This window comes from Mesoplodon bidens (assembly GCF_964165515.1).
Source record: "Mesoplodon bidens genome assembly, chromosome: 1".
Lineage (NCBI taxonomy): Eukaryota > Metazoa > Chordata > Mammalia > Artiodactyla > Ziphiidae > Mesoplodon > Mesoplodon bidens.
The window spans coordinates 103,687,131-103,711,621 of NC_138176.1; the positions used below are offsets into that span (position 1 = coordinate 103,687,131).

The 24,491-nt window shown below is 45.6% G+C and overlaps 1 protein-coding gene across 3 annotated transcripts in view; it reads right to left on the bottom strand.

Annotated features, from left to right (window-relative positions):
• The window catches only part of AFAP1 (actin filament associated protein 1), a 154,911-nt gene that overhangs the window by 99,561 nt on the left and 30,859 nt on the right, over positions 1-24,491 (bottom strand). Inside the window, exon 1 of one of the 3 annotated variants that reach the window (XM_081246257.1) lies at positions 8,565-8,643. The exons of the other annotated variants lie outside the window; for them this stretch is intronic. The gene's annotated coding sequence lies outside the window, so the exon portion shown is untranslated. Of the gene's footprint in view, positions 1-8,564; positions 8,644-24,491 lie in introns of those variants that run through there. 3 annotated transcript variants of the gene reach the window in all.

The window sequence follows — 24,491 nt, forward strand, 5'->3', positions numbered from 1 at the left end:
TAGAGAAAGTAGAATCATAGGTGCCAGGTGCTGGGGCAGGGCCGGGAATGGGGAATGAGTGTTTGCTAGGGACAGAGTTGCAGTTGGGGACGATAAAAGTTCTGGTGACGGATGGTGGTGATGTGAATGTACTTAATGACACTGAAGTGTATACTCAAAAAGGTTTAAAATGGTAAATTTTATGCTATGTATATTTTACCACAATAAAAACAAAATCAACCTTGTCCAAAAATGGAAGGGCTACTAAAAGCTATAAGCAAAAATGTTAAAAATGCTTATGGGTCTATGTTAAACTTCCAGAACCCATTCTCCATCCCCATTCGTATACTCATCAAAAATGCTTCTCTTGCATGTAGCCAAATCATATTTATCCTGCAGGATTTCACTTGGGTTTCACTTAGCAGCATCAAAATATCTGAAGAGGACCAAAGACTGCACGCATCTGTCCTATCTCGTCTTCAACCTGAGCTTCCCTTACAGAGCTCCCATCGGGGATTTTATGCAGACCCCTCTGGGCTGGGAGTTTATCATAACCAGTCAGGTTCCTGCCCGGCCCATGCTCCTCATAGAGCAGCGCCCTAAGCTACAGGCTGGACTCTCGGCAGCTACATCTACACCACCGAGCCCTGCAGGCCACCTCCTGCTCCCAGGTCATAATTGGACCACCTTAACCCAAACTGGTCCATCAGAGTCTCCTTCCTGTATATCTGCCTGGGACAGGAACTCTTAGTCAGTTGGGATCTCTTGAACTGAAGACGAGTAAACTCCGGAGCTACGGAGCTGCCATGTTTCGGCATGTATGTGCCAGTGGGGCAAAGTCATTAATAGAGGAAGAAAGAACGAAGTTAACACCCTCATGAGCGCACACAGATACTCAGAGGCAAGAGAGAGGAAGCGCCGCACATACAGGGCACTGGATGGATTCCTGAGACCTTCCTGGACTTTTCTCAGTTACCTGTGAACCTGGGCTGCACTGAATTCCCTGAAGTATCTGCATCCTTCTAATGAATTTTCATTTCATTGTTTATTAAGCTACTGTGTGCTTTTCTATTCACCTGAAACTGCACCCCAAAGATTGTCAAACAAAGCTCTTTGCACCTCAGAAAGCAAAACATCCCCAAATCAGAGAGATGAAGTTGTTAGAAAAGTTCCTCCTTTCTAGGACCTGCATGGACTAAACAAACCACATTTTACCCTCAACAGGCCCTTCAAACACCTAAACTCACACCCCTTCTCTCCTAGCTTTCTCTAAGTCAACATCCTCCACAAGCTCCTCCCCAAAAAAATCCTCCCAAGTAATTGAATTCTTTTGTCTCTTACCAGCTGTACTGATAACCGGGTACTGAGTGACCTTAAGGTGTTTTTTTTTTCTTTTCTCAATATAGCTAGCCGGCTCATTAAGAGTAGGCTTTATGCTTTACTTGTCTGCGAGTACCTTACAGCAGCCTAGCGGTACAAGCCACGTAGAAAGCATGCGAGGATTTTTGATGAGCAAATTAATAAAGTAAGAGAATTAATATTTTCTGAGAATCTGTCGTGTGAAAGGCATTGTCCTAGGCATCTACACATGACACTTTATTTAATTCTCACAATAATGCTGCAAAGACGTGATCGGCCCCCTACATGGGGGAATTAGAAGCCACGGCCCATTTGTTTGCTTGCTTTAAACAAATGTTTACACGGCAATCACAGGCATGGGACATTTCTAGTCCCTTTACACGTATGACTTCATGTGTGTTCCCAACAACCCCAGGAGGTAGAAACTGGTCTTATCCCCATTTTACAGGCGAAGAAACTGAGGCTCAGAGAGGTTGCCTAAGGTTGCTAAGCAAATAAGTGGCTGAGCCTCTCCAGGTAATAATATGCTTGCTCAGAGCCACACGGGGCTGGAACGCAACAGAACGAATCTGAATGCAGTTCTGACTCCAAAGGCCCTGCTTTGACTATTTCATGATAATCACTCCATGGATTACGTTGAGATAACACTGGCCTGGTGAGTGGCTATGGGCATTTTAAAAAAATTTTTATTGAAATGTAGATTATATATAGTTCTCTGTGCTATACAGTAGGTCCTTGTTGGTTATCTATTTTATATAGAGTAGTGTATACATTTTAATCCCCAAACTACTAATTTATCCCTCCCCCCTCCCTTTCCCCTTTGGTAACCATAAGTTTGTTTTCTCTGTCTGTGAGTCTATTTCTGTTTTGGAAGAGTGGGTAACTCCCCCGAATTACATCATCCTTAAAATGAGATGATTATTAGGTATCTCAGGATTGTAATGAGTCTGAAATCCATACAGAGGCAAGCACTTCACAAATGGTAGCTATTACCATGATTATAGCATATGCTCATCCTATTAGAACTTTACTTTAAGCCTTGGGATCCACAAACACAGCAAGTGGACATGACCCATGACTACTTGTCTTCTAAAACTAGGAGGTCCTTAAATATCTACCTCCGCCTTAAGAAAAGTCATGAAAGACTATTCTGTCCAACTCTATGCAAATACATTTGAAACTAGGTGAAATAGACAATTTCACAGAAAAGAATATAATTTACCAAACTCTATTTACCAAATTACAGAAAGCTTACACAGAGAAAGCAAAGAAAGTTATCAAAGAATTGTCCTCACAAAAAAAGTACCAGACCCAGATGGTTTTACAGGGGAATTGTACCAAACCTTAAACATCAAGACTACTATCAATACATAAATTGTTCCAGAAGATGGAAACAGATAAACAATTTTCCAATTCTTTCTTTTTTTTTTTTTTGAGGTACGCGGGCCTCTCACCGCTATGGCCTCTCCCGTTGCGGAGCACAGGCACCGGACGCGCAGGCTCAGCGGCCATGACCCACGGGCCCAGCCGCTCCACGGCATGCGGGATCTTCCCGGACCAGGGCACGAACCCGTGTCCCCTGCATCGGCAGGTGTACCCTCAACCACTGCGCCACCAGGGAAGCCCAATTCTTTCTTTTTTAGGAGTAGGTATAAAAATGATGCCTAGGGGCTTCCCTGGTGGCGCAGTGGTTAAGAATCCGTCTGCCAATGCAGGGGACACAGGTTTGAGCCCTGGTCTGGAAAGATCCCACATGCCGCGGAGCAACTACGCCCGTGCGCCACAACTACTGAGCCTGCGTGTCGCAACTACTGAAGCCCGCGCACCTAGAGCCCGTGCCCCACAACAAGAGAAGCCACTGCACTGAGAAGCCCGCGCACCGCAATGTAGAGTAGCCCCCGCTCACTGCAACTAGAGAAAGCCTGCGCAGCAACGAAGACCCAAAGAAGCCAAAAATAAATAAATAAAATAATTTTTAAAAAATGATGCCTAGGGCTTCCCTGGTGGCGCAGTGGTTGAGAGTCCGCCTGCCGATGCAGGGGACACGGGTTCGTGCCCCGGTCTGGGAGGATCCCACGTGCCGCGGAGCGGCTGGGCCCGTGAGCCATGGCTGCTGAGCCTGCGCGTCCGGAGCCTGTGCTCTGCAAGGGGAGAGGCCACAACAGTGAGAGGCCCGCCTACCGCAAAAAAAAAAAAAAAAAAAAAAAAAAAAATGATGCCTAAACCTAGTAGAGATAGCACAAAAAAGAAAACCAAAGACCAATCTTACTTATATCAGTGCAAAACCCCTAAATAAAATATTAGCAAACAGAAAACCTTAATAGCACACATGACCAAATGAAATTCATTCCAGAAATACAAGGATGACTCCACATTACAAGATCTACTAATAAAAAAACAAAAACAAAAACAAAAACAAACAAACAAAAGATCTACTAATATACATTCACCATATTAATAGATCTAACAGGAAGATCATATGATTCTCATCATCCACAAATGATGAAAAAGCCTTCAAGAAAATTCAATACCCATTCCTGATTTTTTTAAGTCAACACAATGGGAACTGATATGTACTTCTTTAGTTTGATGAAATACATGCACTAACTGTTATAGGCTGAGTGCTTGCATCCCCTCTGCCATTCTGTTGAATCCCAACCCCCAGTGTGACGGCGTCAGGAGGGGGGCCTCTGGGAGGTGACCAGGTCATGAGGGTGCAGTCCCCATGACCAGGATCAGTGTCCTTACAAAAGAGGCCCAAGAAAGCGCTCTCACCCCTTCTACATGTGAGGACACAACGAAAAGACAGTCGTCTGCAACCTAGAAGAGGGCCTTCAACAGAGCTTGGACCATGATGGCACCCTGACCTTGGACATCCAGCCTCCAGAACCGTGAGAAATGCACTTCTGTTGTCTATAAGCCACCCTGTCTGTGGTATTTTGTTACCGCAGCCCAAACAGACTAAGACATTAACATAAAACAAAAACTGCATCTTGGGGCTTCCCTGGTGGCGCAGTGGTTGAGAGTCCACCTGCCGATGCAGGGGACATGGGTTTGTGCCCCGGTCCGGGAGGATCCCACATGCCGCGGAGCGGCTGGGCCCGTGAGCCATGGCCGCTGAGCCTGCGCGTCCGGAGCCTGTGCTCCGCAACGGGAGAGGCCACAACAGTGAGAGGCCCATGTACCGCAAAAAAAAAAAAACCAAAAAACTGCATCTTACTTAATGAGGAAACACTGCAGGCATTCCCAGTAAGGTCGCAAACAAGTCAGGGAAGCCCATTTCCCCCACCACTTCTAACACTGCACTGGAAGTATTAGCCAATGCAATTAGAAACTTCAGAATAGAAAAGAATAAAGTTATCTCTATGTGCAGCTGATGTGAAATTATACCTAGAAAACCCAAGAGAATCAATGATAAAACTACTACCAGAAAAATGTTAATAAAGTAGGATATATAAAAACTATTGCTTTAGGGCTTCCCTGGTGGCACAGTGGTTGAGAGTCCGCCTGCCGATGCAGGGGACACGGGTTCGTGCCCCGGTCCGGGAGGATCCCACATGCCACGGAGCGGCTGGGCCTGTGAGCCATGGCCGCTGAGCCTGCGCGTCTGGCTCCGCAACGGGAGAGGCCACAACAGTGAGAGGCCTGCGTACCGCAAAAAAAAAAACAAACAAAAAAACTATTGCCTTTGCACGTGATGTTTATACCAAACAATAAACAGAAGGTATAAATGGAAGAGAAAATTCCATTTAAAAAAGCAATTAAAAGTGAAATACTTAAAATAATTTAGCAAGAAACATGTAAAACTTACAGAAGAAAAATTTTCAAACACTCCTGAAAGACAAAGAAGGAAACTTGAACAAACGGAAAGTACCCCTTGCCTTTAACAGAACAACTTAACATCCAAAAGATGGCAACTCTTTCCGAGGTAACAGCTAAATCTAATGCAAGTCCAATAAATATATAACAAATTTTGTTTTGTTTTGTGTCTCGAACTAGACAAATTAATTCTAAAAGGTTCATAGGGAAAAATAAGGGATGCCTAAGAACAATGAAGAGGATCCAGCCATATCCTCTATTAAAACATAATATAAAGGTTCTATCATTTAAATGGTGTTATATTAATACATAAATTCCCAGTAAGATCAATAGTATAGAATAGAAAGTCCAGATATAGACCCAAATACATATAGAAATATAGCCTATGATAAAGCTAGTATCTCAAATCTGTGGGGAAAAGATGGACCTCTTGATGATTGGGGTCGGGACAATTGGTAGCCATTTGGGGGGGAAAAAAAAGATAAAATTAAGTACATCTTACACCAGAAAAAAAACACCAAAGATACCTGAGAATGTAAATGAAACCATTCCAGTCCTAGAAAAAAGAGTAGGTGAACTCCTTTGTAACCTTGGTATGGGAAAAGATTTTTTAACTCTGACTCAAAATCAGACGTAAAAGACAAGACTGACTGATGAGACTATAAGAAAATAAAAGTCTAAGCGCCTAGAATAAGGACTGAATTACGGACTGCATCGCCTACACCCGCCCTGCACAGAACTCACACAGACAGTGCATCCCATAAACTCCTGGGGCCAATGGAAAATCCCTGGCCTGCCATGCACCTGCACTTTATGCTGACTGTCTCCAGAGGCTGGGTCCAGGGTCAGGACCCTGGAGAACTGGTTTCATAAAATCCCATCTCATCCCTCTCACTGAGGACCACTGGGCTACGCTGCAGGCGCCTCAGAAAATTGCCCTGACTCCTACATTCATTCTTCTTTTCAATGACTTCTCCTGACCTTGCAGCAGAATCTTAACTCGCCCTTGCTTATTTTTCCAGACCCCTCTTTCCACCTCCCACCCACAGCTCTTCTGAATGACTCAGTTTCCCACATTCACCAGGCTTGCTTTTGCCCTGGACCTCGGCTCGCACGGCTGCTCTCTGCGCTGTGCCTTAACCCAGTGCGTCCCTGTCTCGTCCCCAATACACCCCACACACGTCTTTTACCAGTGACCTCTTACCTGGTGACCCTTGGAGACTCTAGGCCACCTGCATTGCTGTTCTCACCTCATGCTGTAACGACGGGTTAATCTGTCCCTCCCTCCACCCGTCACGAGGCAGGCTGAAGTCGGGGACCACGTTTGACTTCTCTCTGTACCTAGAACGCTGAGCACACCGCCTGACACGGAAGCTCAAACACAGCAGACACTCAGTATGTGCTTGGTGAATTAATTCACTTGCTTGTTTCTGGATCTCCATAATAGACAAAGTTCCTGAGATTTGTTCTGAGGAGAAAGTTGCAGAGAAAAATGCCATGGATCGTCCTCTAACAGTTAGTAACTGCGTCTCCTGGGATATTCTTAGAGCGTGCACATCAAAAGTGGTAAAAGAATGGTTCTGACAAGTTCACGGTCTCAGTTTGACCAGCACCTGGTCAGGGCCCTGTTCTGCTAAGGTTGCAGAGACACCGCAGGAGAGCACTCGGAAGAGGCTTAGGGGCAGGACTGGTGTGGCACTGAGCCATGCGGCCAACACTCAGGCAAAGCACTTGCGTATTTTCCCTTATAGGGTTGCAGTTAAGACTCTTCATGCAGACTCTTCCAAATATTTCCACAGCCTCCGCAGATAATCCACATGGGCTGCCTAAAAGTTGATCTGAGAAATCTCAGAAAAGCTGCACAGCTGTAGATGCTGTCTGGCTGGAAAGTTTCCCTCGGCTAGACTACATCTAAAATTCCTTCAAACTCTAGATGACCGCTGTTTGAGAGACCAGATGACTCTGAGCACAAACCACTAAGCTTCTTTGACTCCTGGGGCCCTTGTCTGTAACTTGGGGATAATAACAGTTCTGTGTCAGCAAGACTGCTGTGGAGAATCCAGAAGCCACTGTGAATAAAATCCTCTGAGTTCAGGGACATTCAATCAAGGCTAGTTTAATTTGAATCTGAAAAGAGAAAGTAAATAAGGTCTCTTCTCTACTTGTCAGGTTTCTGAACAGGACTTAGGACAAACACAGCTTAGTTTCAGCACTGACTCTGAATCTTTAAAAGCTTTATCAATATCCTAAAGGAAAGTCTGTGTCTTTAAAAGGGTAGGTGCGTACATGTACATTCTGAGTCCTGAGACTCTTCCCTTCTGGATTATACACAGCCAGCAAGAAGTCCCCAAAGGCACTGGTATAAAAATCCACAGAACAAATTCCTTCCGGAAATTATCATGATTCTCAAAGGTCAGACTAATACAGGGATGGATGATGCAAGCCTTAATAGAAATATCGTGCTATTGTTTTGTAGAAAGTAAAAGACAAAACCTAGATCTGGACATGTTTTTTTATTAATCATAATAATCTGTGTAACCTGACAACACCACAGGAACCAGATTTCCTGATTCATGAAGCCTGATTCCTAGGCTGCTATAAGAAGACTTGACACAGAAGCTAACATACCACTGTAAAGCAATTATACTCCAATAAAGATGTTAATAAATAAATAAATAAAAAGAAGACAAAAACCAAGCTGGTTGCTGACAATAGTTTTAAATAAGATATCAAGAGCAAATATTTTCATTCCACTTACATCAGTTCAATTTAATTTAGTAACAAGTTGTTAAACGTGAGCTTGTTTAAGACACTGTACTCAATGTCTTCAAAGGCAAGTCTCTGACATCCAAGGGTTCACAATCTAGAGTAGCAGATAAACATCTGGACTCACAGAACCATTATCCTATGAAAGACAGAGTCACGGGTGGTCAGGAGAAGTGCCACTGATGGAGCTCTATCTCTGAAAAGATGATGTATTCTGGCAGCGGCACTAAGGATGAACTGGAGTAGTGAGAGGCTTGAGAAGGAAGAGGCACACTCAGTCAAAAGGATATGGAGAGATGGGGACATATGTATATGTATAGATGATTCATTTCATTATAAAGCAGAAACCAACACACCATTGTAAAGCAATTATACTCCCATAGAGATGTTAAAAAAAAAAAAGGATATGGAAAATGACAGCCATAGGAGGATGGAAAAGAAAAATGCAAATTGATGCTCTATTTATTGTAAGATATTTAAAATATTTACTAAAAAAACTCGCAAAAATACCTGAGGGCATAATTGTGGGGTATACAATGATAAGCAAGACAAACATGATCTTATATACACATCAGAGAGACAAACAGTATGCAAATAAAAACAGCCAGAAATTATGATGGATACTATGAAAAAGCACCCACCAACAATTTTGTGTCAAAGTTTCTGGCTCCAAATCCCTACTTCATCTCAGATGTCCTCTGCTTTTAAGAACGGCTCTGTATGCACAACAGCCAAAAGGTAGAAGCAACACGAGTGTCCATCAGTAGATGAATGAGTAAATGAAATGTGTTTTATCCAGACAATGAAATATGATTCAGCCTTAAAAAGGAAGGAACTTCTGACACATGTTACAACAGGGGTGGACCTTGAGGACATAATGCTAAGTTAATAAGCCAGCCACAAAAGGACAAATACTGTATGATTCCACTTATATGAGGCCCCCAGAGTAGTCAAACTCCTAGAGACAGAAAGTAGGATGGTGGATGCCAGGGGCTGGAGGAGGGGGAATGGGGAGTTACTGTTTAATGGGTGCAGAGTTTCAGTTTGGGTAAGATGGAAAAGTCCTGGAGATGGATGGTGGTGATGGTCTCACAACAACATGGACATACTTAACGCCAATGAACTATATATTTCAAGATGGTTAAAATGGTAAATTTTGTTATATATTTTACTATGATTTTTTATAAATAAATAAAAAAAAAGAATGGCTTATTTCCTGGGCTCATGAACACACAAGGGCTCCCAATCACCCACTGAATAAAGTTTTAACCTTGTCCAGCAGTAAACCTCTTGTCAATCCGGCCCCAATGTCCTTAGAAACTCATCACCTGCCACATTCCACCTTTCATGTTTTGGTGTGGCCTGAGCCAGCTACCACTCATTTTCAGAACATTCCTTGTGTTCCCGCCTGACCTTAGTGCACGCTTTTCTGAAACACCCTCGCCCTGGCACTCACCTTCTCTACCAACCAAGATTTCTGTAGGTGCAACCAAATGCCACCTCTTCTGCAAAGCCTTCCCAAACCAACTCAGTGGAGAGGGAATGCCCCTCATCTATCTACTTATTTTTCAATTTGTCTATAAAACAATAAACTCCTCACTAGCAAGGGACAACTGAAAAGTGAAAGAAAAAGAAAATCCAGTACTACTTATAATAATAGCATTAAAATACATGAAATACTTAAGGATAGATTTAACAAAATAAGTGAGATGCCTATAAACTGACAACCAAGAAACGTTGCTGAAAAAATATAGTGAAGATCTAAACAAAAGGAGAGACACCATAGTCATTGATTTGAGAGGTTCTCCCCCCAAATTAATCTATAGACTCAACACAATCCCAGTCAAGATCCCAGCAGCTTTTTTTGCAAAAGTGCATTGACCAGCTGATTCTAAAATACATGAAAATGAAACAAATTAGAATAGCCAAACGCTGGGGAGAAAAAAGAACAATGTTGGAGAACCCAAATCACCTAGTTGCAAGGCTCAGTACAACCTACAATAACCAACCAGTGTGGTTCGGCGTCAGGACAGATGAGCGGAACAGAACAAAGTCCTGAAAGAAATCCCCACACAAACGGCCAAATGACTGCTGACGAAGATGTCAATTCAACAGGAGAGGACAGTCTTGGAAGAAATAGTGCTCAAGGAGTGGATCCCAACGTGGGAAAAACTGAACTCACTCCGTGCATCACACCATACACAAAAATTAACTCCAATGGACCAGAGACCTAAAGATAAGAAGTAAAACTTCAAATGTCTAGCAGAAAACATAGGAGAAATTATTTATGACTTTGGAGTAGGCCAAGATTTCTCAGGACACCACAAATACTCACATAAAAGAAAATAATTAATAAATTGGACTTTTTGAGAGAAATCGTTAAGAGAAATCATATCTGCAATGCACGTGGCTGACAGAGCACCTATATTCAACACATACTCGCAATTCCGAGAACGTATACAGATAAACAACCTAATTCTTTGCCTAAAGAATCAGGCCAAGGAGTTAAATACATTTCACACACGAAAAAAGACACAAATGGCCAATACGCACATAAGAAGATGCTAACGTCATTAATCATCAGGTTAATGCAGATTTACATCGCGAGGTACCCCTATATATCCGCCAGAATGGCAGGAATGGGAAGGACTGCTCTTATCAAGCCTGGGCAGCAGAATCCTCACTCTACTGCTGGGAGTCCACAAGGTACAACTTTAGGAAAGTTGGCGGTTTCTTACAAAGTTAAATGGATGTTTACTATGTGATTCAGTAATTCCCCTGCCAGGTATCTACCCAGGAGAAATTATTGCACATGTCCACACAAAAACACTAGCAGCTTTACTCATCATAGCCCAAAACTGCACAAAGCCTAAATAGCCAGTAACAAACATACCAGTAACAAATTACAAAGTATTCATACAATGGAATATTTCTTAGCAATAAAAAGAAACAAACTATCCAATGCATAACTCAGAGGAATCTCAAAAGAGAATCTAAGAGAAAGAAGCTAGACACACAAAAGGCATACTTGTATGATCCCATTTTTATGAAATTCTAGAACCAGTAAAACTAATCTGCGCTAACAGAAAGCAGATCAGTGGCCGCCTTGGTCTGAGCAGGCGATGGACACGTTCCTCTGTCTTCATGGACGGGGACTCGGGGCTGAAGGTAAGTACATTCGAGGTGGGGATTAAGAGTCAGAGGGAAAAAAGAACCTAACTGGTGAAGGTGAAGTAAAATTACACAGAAGACACTCTGCATATTTCATCTGATAATGCTGGATAAATGGAATTTTAAGAAAATCTAGGTAAATGGAATTTTAAGAAAAGATTCTGCCACACAACAGCAATAAACAGGGAGTAAGAGCACTGGACTGGCTTATTACATGGAGAGCTAATTCTGCGTTTACAAGGAAGAAAGCAGGGTTCCTAATCTTAGGCAGAAACTCAGAAAGCTCTAATGAGCTGAGTTCTCTTCATTATCATAAAGTTGCATTGTATCTTTATTCATGAATGAGTTTTCCTTCTAATCAGAAGAAGGAATACAAAGGGGAAAGGAAAAAAGGCTGCACGTGTAAACACGGTCTCGTTGAAACAACAGGCTTTATGTTCGTGTTATGGGTGAGGTGGATGAACGCAGCCCACACCACTGGGAGGAAGGAACAAATTTCACCCCAACCAGTTCTATCTCCATCCAGAGGTGACAAGACCCTGCTGCAGTGCAAGCCTCTCCGCTGGGCAGGTGGAGGGGAGACGTCTGGCTACATGAGTTCACGGTCCCTCTCCACCAGGCAGGGAGACAGGCCACGTGCCACCCCTGGGTCCCCAAAGACCCGGCGAGGAAGCGAAACCCAGGCAAGGTGTGCAGGGAGGGAGACGCTTCGCAGCCCCAGCCCTGCACCCCCCCATCACACATCCCTCCTGTGGTCAATTTCACACAGAAGCAGCGAGGGGCTGAAGCATTTGCTAACCCCAGCGTCTGCCATCCTACTGGCTGAATTCTCCCGACACGACAAGGGCTCCTTACCTAAAACTCTGGGTTCACAGATGTAGCCCTGGAAGCTCAGAGAGGAACAGGGACTTCCAGGCCCCAGCCCAGCTGATGGCACACGCGTGTGTGTCTGGTTGAGCCGACAGTGCGCTTGCCCCTAAAGCCCGTGGGGACGGTGCTAATTCAAGCCCTCGGGCACAAAAGGGGCCCTGGCACCACCTCTAAATGGAGAAGCATCGTTTAAAAAGACACTGAGGCCTCTCTGCTCAGAATGAAAGATTGCCCCGCCAGCCTGTGCTGCAGCCACCAGCTGCCCCCGTCGGAACACCTAAGGCTCTGCAGATGTCCAGAGTGACCACTGGGACAGCGGGCTTTGTGGAGGAAGGGGCGGCAAGAGGTTCCAGGGTGAGAAAGCTGCTCACAGAGCTCTGCGCTCCCTGAGGGGAGAGGAGAGGGAGGCCCAGGGTCATTGGGATGCGCTGCCAGCTGTAAGATGTCGTGTTTCCCATAACTGAGGCAATAGGTATTTCCTATAAAACGCCGTCATTTCACACTTCCAACTGGATTATAGCATCTCTCCAGACACTTCTTTATTTGAATCAAAAAGCCTGCCCTAATTAAGTCATCTGAAGCTAAACCTTTGGATCTGGTGGATGAAGTCGAGGCAGAGGCTTCCTGGATGCTGACAAAACCTCTAAGACTTTAGACCTTCCCAGTGAGCAAGCCTCAATCGCCTGTAACTCCCCAGCACTATGTCATAACGACAAACGGAAATGGCGACTCCTCGGCATTCTGGCTTTTCCTTTCAGCAATTCTGAAGCCCTACAATTACAACCCATCTTAGATCTCACCCTTGACCCCTGCCAGCTGTGCTGAAATTGCAGAGCATCAGTCAAAAGTGGAAAGGGAGGAGGGGGGCATATATGAGAACGGGGAATGGAAATCTCCAAATCTCCCCGAGATGGCGGGGGCAGGAGAAGGATCAAAGCACACTGCCTGTAAAAGATAAAATAGAATACTTGCAACCAATAAGAGCTTTACACATCAGCCTGTCCTAACTGTCTTGTACCACGCAGGAGACACTCAGGCACAGAGAGGCGGAGGGATTTGCCCAGTCATGCTGTGGCGGGGGGGAGGCAGTGCCGCAGCCTCAAACCTTAACTAGTCTAGAATTTTTACACCACGCCACTAGTGGGCCGTGACGTCCCCTTCCAGTCAGGAAAAGAACAGTCAATTATGGCACTTATAGGATGTCTGAAAAGACATAAGACAGCCTTCACAGCTCTACAGTTGATCACACTTTCAATATTAAACAGCTGAAGATAAAAGGGTCTTTTTCAATGCTTCCTTTCTGTCCTCAAGACTGGAATACTGTAAACTGGTGCTTCTCAAACTTTCATGGGCTACAGCTCACCGAGCGGTCTGGTGAAAATGCAGATGCTGACTCAGCAGGTCTGGGGTGGGGCCTGAGAGCCTGCATTTCTCAGGAGCTCCCAGTCCACGGGTCCCACTCAGAGAAGCCAGGCCCTAAGCCACACTGAGTCTGATGCACCAAGGAAAGGGCGTGTCCAATGCAGATGTGGAGAGCAACAATGCTCCTTAAAGAGACAAGAAACATTGCTGCATCACTCACCCTCCTGCCACAACCTCCGTGAGCACCAGAGGCCTCAACAGAACCCTAATCCAAACCACCAGCAAAGCAGGCAGGAGAGGAGAGAGCTCCATAAGGAATAACACCCCCAAAGACGTGCTTGCATCTGGCTGATGTTCTCCAAACGGTCAGGTTCAACCAGATCTAAGATGACTGGATACACGGTTCAGTGTGTGTATAAGCTTATCCTTGGCCTCATCCATCTAAGTTGGGGGTGGAGGGGAAACTGCCCAATCTGGCCGGAAGCCTATTTCTGTAAATACGGTTTTACTGGGGCACATCCACGCCCCTTCATTTATGTATTGTCTAAGGCTGCTTTCATGCTAGGAGAGCACAATAAAGTGATGGCAACAGTGACCCAAAGCCCAAAACATTTATAATGTGACCCTTTATAGAAAAAGTTTTTTCACCTCTGATCTGGGTATTCAGGGAAATAAACTCCGAAAAGGAAAACCTAAAGTCCAAGACACTGGAAACAATTCCAACATTGCAGAAGCAACTAGAGCAGTGCAAACTCGGGGACAGATAAGAGTTGTATTTTAGGGGGCTTCTCCTGATAGGGACACAGCATAATTGAAGTGCTCAGTCAACTTGTGACGGGCCCAATAAGAGGGACAAGAAAAAACTCATTTTAAAAATCATGGTGCAGTAATTTTAAAAATTCAATATGTACCAATACTTACAACCAATAAAGCATACATTAAATGGGGGGGGGGGGGAGAAAAGAACTGTATTTTAAGGCAAGCCCGGTAAAAGCTAGAAAACAGGGATGCCAGTTAGAAATGAGAGGCCCAGTCCACTGCCCAAGTGCAGTCGTTTTCCTGCTATTAACGCTGACTCTGCATCACAGGGAGACAGAGTATGATCTGTGTTTGAATCCACCAGCCTCCGTAACTGTTTCCGCTCCTTATGGAAATCTGGCCCATCATCCTTTCCTTCACGGCCCCCTTATGTGACAGGCCTCCAATGGACAAGCCTGAAGTTGGGCTTCTGAATTAATCTGGTTCCTACCACATGCCAGCGTGAGAGGCTGAGGCCCCAGGCTCTTCTTCCGTCCTGGTCTCTCTGAAAGCAGAAGAGGGCAAGCCTCCAGGGCTCCTGACAGCAGGTACAGAATGAGGCTCAAACTGGAGGGGAAGGAGGGGCTGCCGGGCTCACCCCCAGGGAGGCGGCAGGACGGCCGTCTGTCTCCCGGCCCCTGCTCCCCTGGCAGGTGGGGCCCGGCACCGTGATGTGCGGATGGGGAGGGAGTGGGCACCCACGTCTGGGTGACATATGTCCATGTGTTAATGGAAGCCAATTAAGGAAGGCGGGTGGTCTCACAAGAGCTTTCAGGGTTTGGAGCCGCGGCGCCCAGAGAATGCACATGATCCGGGAGGGATCCACTGAACTGTGGGGACAGCGTGGTCCCTGTGCAGGGAGAGAGCACCGACTCTGGTGCTGAAGGGACTGGGGTGAAATTCTGCTCCACCGCTACCTGGATGCGGCCTTGCGTACACGGGGACATGATTATCCCTCCCTCCATAAAATGAGGGTGAGCAGAGCCTTGTCAACAGGTTTTGGGTTTTGTTTTTTTTTTTTAAATAGCTTGCCTAATACAGAGCATTCACAGCACATAGTAAGCTCTCAATAAACTATAGCTGTTCCTGCCCCAGAGAAACCAAATCTACTCTCCCTTGTATATTTCATGAACCACCAATAAACCTAAGAAGAGCTGCTCTTCCAAACAAGTCATTAAAAAAAACTTAATAACAATCTAATTTGCAGGGTAGATACTGTCATTTCGTAGAAGAGAAAACTCTCACAAAGGATAAATAACTTACCTAAGGACACAGAACCAATATATAACTGACTGACATCTCATTAACAACGTCTCTCTCTCAAAAATATTACCAGCTCAATAATCTTTGCTTCAATTAAAAACCCCACTCTCTCACCTTACCATCTACATAATAAAATGTGTATCTTCCTGCAAAATATTTCTTTTTAGAATTAATCCAAAGAGCCCCATTTCTACAGAGATAATTTTCTTTGTAAAGCCCAAAACACCTCCAACCCACAATTAAAAGAGATTTTTTTAATACACATTTAGCTTTCTGGCTAAAGGATGCTCATCTGTTCCCCAGGGCAAGGGTCAGAGGTTAAAAGATATACTAAGTCATACTTCACGCCAGCGTGACCAAGCATCTAAAATAAGCCTTACTCAGTCAAACCGACCACCTCCACAGAGACGTCCACGTCACTTCCCCTTCTCTGTCCGGCTCCATCATCCCTCTGTCCCCACCCTCCTGACACAGCTCTTGTAGAGCCACCAGTGGCACCCACCACAAGCCCCACCCTCACTTCACCCACCTGGCGGCGTCTGACGGCATACCCGTCACCCGCCCTTCTGGAAACACTTCCTAGCTTGGTTTCCGGGCACCCCTTCCTTTACTTCTGTCACCTTGCTTCCTCTGCTGTTTTCATCTTTCCCATCTCCAAATGTTGAAGTGACCCAGGTTTGGGCTTTTCTTCTCCCCTAATTATACACATTCCCTGGGTGATTTCCTCCAAGCCCATGATTTTAACTACAGTGGTCACCCCTAAATGTCTGCCTTCAGTTTAGACCTTGCCCTCAACTCCAAACTCATATTTCCAGCCGCCTTCTGCGGGGAAACTGAACTGAATCTAACCTTCCTGCGGGATGCTGAAGGAGATGGCACATCACACGTGGGGGGCAAAGGACAGGCGCTGGTGACAACGAATCACGAAAACAAGAGGCCAGAGGAAACTGATGGCGACTTACGAAAACCAGGAGGTCAGAGCGAGCTCAGTGCGATGGCTGATGCAAGCTGAATACCGGCCGTTTACTACTAGAGGGAAAATGTATAGAGACGGCAGGCTTCACCCCAGGTAACCAGAGCTGAAAATACCCAACAGCTTTGGTGCCGCTCTACGCTCTACGTGCAGGGTATTTGTTTTCCCTAATGATAAAAGCAGCTAATTCTATCTTTATGAATTGCTTGTGTTCTTTGGCGTCCTGCTTTCTGTTTTCTCTCCCCAACACTTCGTGGCCTCTGCACTTGGACCTCAGATTATGCATGCCCCCCGCAAAAACTGCCAAAACCCGCTCCCCCTCCCCCATGTCTTCTGCATCCCAGTAACAGCATCTCTGGTCTTCTGGTTACTTAGGCCAAAATTCCTGAAGCCATCCTCAGAACTTCTTTTTCTCACTCGTGTCATCCAACTCATCAGCAAATCTTACAAGGTCTCCCTTCAAAATATGGACCAGGCCTAACCACTTCTCACTTCCCTTGCTGTTCCCAGCCAGGCCCAAGCCATCACCTTCTTGCATCTGGAAAGGCTCCCAACTCACCTCTTCTCTTCCACCTCTGCACCCCACCCCTGTAACTTATTCTCCACTCTCAAACATTTCAGGAAAAAAACAGAGACAGAGAGAGAGAGACAGACAGACAGACAGAGAAGGAGCAAGTGTAGTAAAATGTTTGGGGAATCTGGGTGAAGAGCATACAAGAATTCTTTGCACTGTTTTTGCAGCTTTTCCATAAGTCTGAATTATTTCAAATGGAAGACTTGTGAAACAACCAAAACCCACTATCTCCCTCTGTGAACCCATCCTGTGTCCCCCCAGCCAACCTGGGGACAAACTCCCTTAAGCCCATCTATTGTTTCATGAAACACTAACAAGCCCTTGCCTATCTTGTCCTACTGTGCTAGGCAGTGTGAATAAAAAAAAAAAAAAAAAAAAAAACCGGATCCATAGCCCACAGCCTGTCCTTAGACAGTTCTCAACTGAACAGAAAGGAGCGATACATGAGCAGAGAATTTCAAAACAATGTGATGAGCGCTTTACAGTGGGTGCAGAGCTATGGAAGCGTGCTGATAAGATGTGTAACCTCCTCGATGAGGTGATACCTGAGCTGTCTTGCACCTGACAGCATCCCCACAACGGCACTTACAAAGATCTAACCGTTATGCATATTAGTTCCCTGCACCGAGGGTTTCATACGGGTTGGTCCTAGAGCCTAGCGGAGTACCTACCATGGTAGGACCACACGCACTGCTCAAGAAGCAGTGGCTGAGTGAATGACGAGGTCAGGAACAGCTTGAGGTCAACGAGGTCAAGGTCAGAACAACGAGGTCAAGGTCAGTCAATGTGCAGGAATACAGGATGTGCTGATATGCAAATCGTATTTTTCTTGTGGGAAGCAAGGGTGGGTTCACAAGCTCTCTCTCCCTAAGAAGGGCAGAAGTCAAAACATTTCCCACCCTACTAAGCACATTATGAGTTCCCTGCAGAAAATAAAATCTCATCATTAACAAATAGCACATGCACCTAACAAGCCCCAGCCTCTGATGACTCCCTCCCATCCCCAGGGCGGGATAAGACCCTGGTAATCGTGAAGGTGTGCCCAGCCCCCGTGGCTTCCAAGAGCTGAGGACAGATGTCAGAGGCAGGCTGACTGGTGACACCAGGGAAGTGAGAGAGAAACAGAAGGAACACTGGTCTTGGGATACGTTTGAACAAGAGATGGCAAATAGGGGCCTGAATGATAGTGGCCACCTAACGGGCTATGGTCTTTTTTAAAAAAAGTTTGTGTGTGTGTGTGTGTGTGTGTGTGTGTGTGTGGAGGAGGGCTCAAGAATTCATCAGGCCTGTTAGCCATAAAAAGAAACAAAACTGAGTAATTTGTAGCGAGGTGGATGGTCCTAGAGACTGTCATACAGAGTGAAGTAAGTCAGAAAGAGAAAAATAAATACCGTATGCTAACACATATGTATGGAATCTAAGAAAAAAAAATGGTTCTGAAGAACCTAGGGGCAGGACAGGGATAAAGATGCAGACATAGAGAATGGACTTGAGGACACGGGGAGGGGGAAGGGTAAGCTGTGATGAAGTGAGAGAGTGGCATGGACACATATATACTACTAAACATAAAATAGATAGCTAGTGGGAAGCAGCCACATAGCACAGGGAGATCAGCTCGGTGCTTTGTGACCACCTAGAGGGGTGGGAGAGGGAGAGTGGGAGGGAGACGCAAGAAGGAAGAGATAAGGGGATGTATGTTTACATATAGCTGATCCACTTTGTTATCCAGCAACAACTAACACAATAATGCAAAAGCAATTATACTCCAAAAAAGATGTTAAAAAAAAAAAAAGAATTCATTAGGCCTGATTGAGAAGCATAACAGTGATTAGTAAACAATACGGCCCGAAGCACCTGGCTGTGTTTCAGTTATTCATGGTTTGAACTGTATTCAAATCTTCATGTACTTCCCTTAAGTCTGAGCCATAGCAAACACCTGCAACAACCCTGCCAGGAGAACGTCTAACTTACATATCTGACCAGGAATAAAGCTCTCAATGTCAAATTAACACTGAATAAATCCTGACCTCTTAGAACTTGCAAGAAGGACATTCTTGATGATTACAAGTATCACTGAATCACCTAACTTTGCACATGATCATAAGGCAAATTCATAAGTAAGATGTGAGATGGAGCGATTCATCTGTGTCTGCCTCGTAGGAGGTGGAAGAAGGGCTCATCTAATGAAGCTGGTACACATGTTACACCGGAACTTTCTCTATTCTCATTCCACATCCCTGACTTCCTTCTGACATCAAATGTCGGGTATCACAGACTTTTCCATGGCTTTCCACCCACGATTAAAATACCCGGAGCATTGTGATGAAGAGATCCCATTCCCACCACCTTCATCTCGTTTTGCGGAACGACATATGCTTACTGTGCTACACGAGGAGCAGATGCAGCAGCAGCGGCAAGACTGACCTCCGCTGGGTCGGCAGGCGCTGCAGCAGCCCCACGCCTCACCCCGCAGGCCTGCAGGGCCTCGGAAGACTGTGGCAGGGCCATCCCTATGCTGAGAGAGCAGAGGTGGAGGGGAAAGGTGCGTGGCCGGGAAAGGACCTTCAATGACTGAGCCATCCAACTCTGAGAGGCAGGGAACGCGCCACCCTGCAAGCTCCTCTGGATTTTGTGGAGGTATGAGCAGGGGGCTGGACTAGTTCTACTGCCGTTTTTTAAACACTGACGTAAACTGTGAACACAGACAAAACAGAAGGAGATGTCTTTAATAAACGTATGTTTCTGGTGCACGGCGTCATGCCCGGATAATCGTTTAGAAAATCCAGTTTATGTTGGAAGTTTCACATCTTCGTGTCAACAAAGTCCCAGGGCCTCTGCAGTGGAGTATACCTCACTCACATCAATAATATACACAATTAACGAGTAAAGAAGACTTTTGTTTGCTAATGTAATTTTTAAAAATCACCCAGATTTGAACTACACTAGAGAAGACAACCTTTGGATAGCTCTGCTTCAGAATTTGGGGTGGTGCAAATAAACTTTCATGCTTTCAAAACAATCAGCAATCTAGCTTTACTAACTGCTACAGGAGCAATCCTTCTGGACCCAGTAGGCGATGAAAAAGAACCCAGCTGGTGAGGGGACAGATAATCACCAGTGCTCCGTGGGCTCAGCCAGTCTCAAATCCCAATGCAATGCATGCAAGTAAAAGCTATCAATGGCCAAACATCTAAATACGCACCCCTCCTCGCCATCTGCTCCCCCGTCCTTCCAATTTAAAATTAATAAGACCACTATTAGAGGGTAGGGTCGGAGCCGCATCTGTTGTTCTAAAATTGTGGATAATGACCAGCCACACAGTAGCTCCTCATCAGGTCCGAGCTGTACCTCAGACAGAAGCCTCAAGTTCTAGATGGGGAATAAAGGAGAAATTGTAACTCTCTGATCTGATTTTTCTCCTTTTTCTAAAGTTGCTGTTCCCCCAGCTCCTTCTTTGGTCTTATTTGTTTTATAAAACTTACGAGAAAATGAAACACATTGTGAAATGTAAAGGAATTGCGGAAAACTGCCACTCACTCTGGATACAAGTTTTGTGAACATTATTTTAAGCTGCTGGGTTGTTCTTTTTTTCTCTGCATCCTGGGACACCTGAGAACATTCTCTCCCTTGTTATTACATATTCAGAGTCAAGGCGGATGGCTTTAGCAGTAAAGAGGGCGTGTGGTGAGCAGTTAAAAGGTTCTGGGAAGACAGGCATAGGTCCTGGTCCCAACTCTACCTGGGTGACCTTGGGCAAATCACCTTCTTGTGCCTCAAGCTCGATTTTCATCTGCACTGGGTTTTATAAGCCTGAGATTCTAGGCTCCAGCAGCTCTTCACATAACACAGACGGCAACATCACATCCCTACCTGAAAAGCTGGGGCACTGAGCTAATTTCCCAAAGGTTCCCTCTCCGTGCTTGTACGCCAGCCACACACCTTCCTCCAGGTGAAGTATTTGGGATGAAAAGCCATCCGGCAGCGACCTGCACAACCCCAATTGCTGACACTGCTCCCCGTTCCCTTTCACACAGCTCTGTCCAAAAGCATTTTTCATGACGTGGCAGAAGGAAGAAGAATAACAGGTTTTTTTCAGCCCATTCATTCAACAAGTATTGATTAATCTACATGCCAGGCACCGGTGACAAAGCAGTGAACACAACAGACAGTAATCTCGGCCTTCAGAGAGGTTGAGACAGACAAACCAAAAAACACCTTAGAGAGTGAGAAATGCTCTAGGAAAAAAAAGAGCAGGAAAGGGGAGAACGAATGTCTCTACCGCCGGACAAGGCACCCAGAGGCTCACGTCATGAAATGTAAACAGGGAACAGGTACCAGAGGAAGGACAGGACAGACCGACTGGAACAAAAGCCTTTGCAAACTGACACTCTCCTCCGCTCCATCCTTCCCTCCTCATAATGGAAAAAAAAAAGCGTATGTGTGCTGAGGCGGTGGCGGGGAACTCATCAAAATCAGGGCAATGTTTTAAAACAGCTTCAGATTTCAGATGTCTGATAGTCCAACTCACACGTTTCAAGGAAAAATCTCTAAACCATATGGCCGATGGCTGAATGCGTTTTTTTCTTTTTAAGAGAAACTTTTAAATAGGGGCAAATGTGTTTGTTTATTTCACTGCCTTGTGCCCGCGCACGTGCAACCCGGGCTAACAGACGGTCCGTGTTCTGCTGCCTTTGCCAGCTTGCGTACACAGGCTTCCACGTCTTTTCTAATTGTTTATAAATAGCACAAACACCCAAAGATGCAGATCAAGGCAAGCTGTCCCTTCAGCAACTGCGGCTCTGATGACAGCAAATGACAACTGGCCAAATCAGACGGCTGTCAGATGGATTCCACGAGGCCACACCCCTTTTCCCTTGACACGTGGAAAACAGGAGGCAGCAGCTCGCCACCCACACAGACAACACTTTGCTCTCCCGAGAAATGCTGCCTCCTGCGTTTTCTTGCTCCATCACCTCAGGCAACTTCCAGGTTTGTCGCGTGTCCTGGAACCCTCCCCCGCAGTCCTGTAACACAGACATGCTTCCCTTTTACAGGTGAGAGAACAGGGGAGCCGGGAATCCAGAAAGCTGCCCGGATTACACAGCTGCAGTCTCCTGATGCCTGAAGTGACGCTTTCTCCACCACACGATTTATATGGCATTGAGTTCAAGTTCTTTCCAACACGGCAACAGCCCACAATACTTTCTCCTCTAAAACTTGAAATAATAACAACGTTTACTGTGCACTGACAAGGTGCCAGGCTCTGAGTTTTCTCACGCTCCAACCCTATTAAATCAGTACCACATCATCGCCACGTTATAGGTGAGGAAACTGAGGAGGAAAATACGAGGCAACCACGTATTTTCTCCATGGTCACAGGTTATTCAGTATTTTTTTTCAAATTTTCAAAAGCAAATCTTGCTTTAGTTGCAAATGTCATCAAAACTTAAAAGTAGTCGAGACTCAGAGAATAATAAAACAGCACAATAAACATTCAGACTTATACAAGACAGGGAAATCTCCCCCTTCACTATAATCTCCAATCCCAATCCCGGTAACAGTATGTCATATGTCCCTCCAGAGCGTCCTCCTCCTCGCATTCAGGAATAACTGCACACACGTGGGATGAATACTACACGCTATCCCTGCTGCATCACCCAAGGGGCCTGAGGGGGCTTCAGCTGCGACACTCCCACAACCCACGAGGCACCTCCAGACCACCTCAAATGAACAGAGTAGGACAGCCTGTCCCCCAAAAGGAGGTAAAAGGCCAGGCCACTTTAGCCAGAAGGGGGCGCCTTGGCAGCTGGTCCAGGCCTGCATCGCACTTTGCCGCCGACCCTAACATCTTCCGGCAGCCACATATGCCTCCGCAGAACCCAGCCGTAACGGGATCTATGCTCCCCCTGAAGACATCCTCAGCACAACTGACTTTTCGCTTCTGCCCTCAACCATCTCCTGAGTTGTCTTCACAATTCTGCAGGATTAGTTCACTTATTCAGGTTCTCCCTTTGTGGGTCTTTTTCATACTTCCTGATAGAGGCATGGAGCCATCCTGGTGGAGATACTGACACCATTACAGCAACAGTGACATGTGGAGGGCCTCCTCCTGTCCAGCCTCTTCCCAAGAGCTGCCACCGCCATCACTGTCGTCCCCGGGATTTCACCGGCTCCTTCCCACGGCAGATACTAACCGCGATGCATACTTGCTGCCTTCTTTTTTAAGGATGCGCTGAGTCAGTGGGTGACAGATGCCACGCTTCTCATCCTAACCAAAGCCTACTTCTCCAGCACCGGCCGTGGACGTCCAGCTGCGCAGGCATACAGCAGACACAGCAGAGGGAGGCTGTAGGGCCTTCTGCCTCAGAGATCACCACCACAGCCCAGAATAAGAGGCGGAAGATATCTGTGCAAAAGGTGGAAAAGCCCACTACTCTCGATCCAAAAGATATGAACAGATGAGTTAGAAAAAAGAGCTAACGAACACATGACAAACCACTCAACCTCGCTGACACTCAAAAATGCAAGTTAAAATATACCATCAGTTATTTATCAAATGGACAAATAACTGTTTTAAATGATCATACTTAGTATCAGCGGGGATGCACGGAGAGGGCTGCCCATGTGCACCGCTCACATTGGTGTGGACGGAGACCACCCTTCTGATGAACAATGTAGAGTGTCTATCAGATCGCACACGTGATCACCTCCTGTCACCTTCTCACTCCAAGAACAATCTGTCCCAGGAAAATAATCACAGGTGAACGCCAAGTTCTACAAACAAGGATTTTCATTACCTATAATAGCGCTACGAATTGGAAAATTCCAACTCCTAACATTGCATAAACCTTTAAGATACAATTTGAGATAATTATAAATCATGCTCTGAAAGAATATTTAATGATATGATAAAATGCTCATTGGTATTTGTTGAATAAAAGAGATCTCAAAAAAGATACAATACCCATTTTACTAAAAACATCTACATATTTATTAATGCTTAGAAAAGAAAAGGACCTCCCTCTGTCAACCACCCCCAGGGTCGACGGTCGGCTAGGAGGACTCACAAGAGAGTGTACAGGCACACTCAGAGCTGTGATTTGTTACAGTGGGAAGGTACAAAGCGAGTCAGCAAACCGACAAGGCACACGGGGCTAAATTCAGAGGAAACCAGGCGCAGGCTTCAGAATCCTCTCCCAGTGGAGTCACACAGTGACAACACATGTGAAGTACTGTCCCCCAGGGAAGCTCGTCAGAGACCCAGTGCAGAGTTCACTGCGGGCTGGTACCACGGGCCCCCCCTGCCTGGTGTGTCAAGCTCCAGACTCCCAGACGGAAAGCAGGTGTTGAGGCACGAACCATACTGTCTGTCTGCACAACAGCGAAGGCCCAGGAGGCGCCCTTACCAGTAGGGAGGTGGGACTGTCCTGAGATCCAAGTGCCCAGAGCCCAGCCAATTACATATGCTTCACAAATACACACAGGCTTGAAATTTTCCAAAATTTAAAAGTACACATAGCACAGGGAATTAGAGCCATTCTCTTCCAATAACTTTTA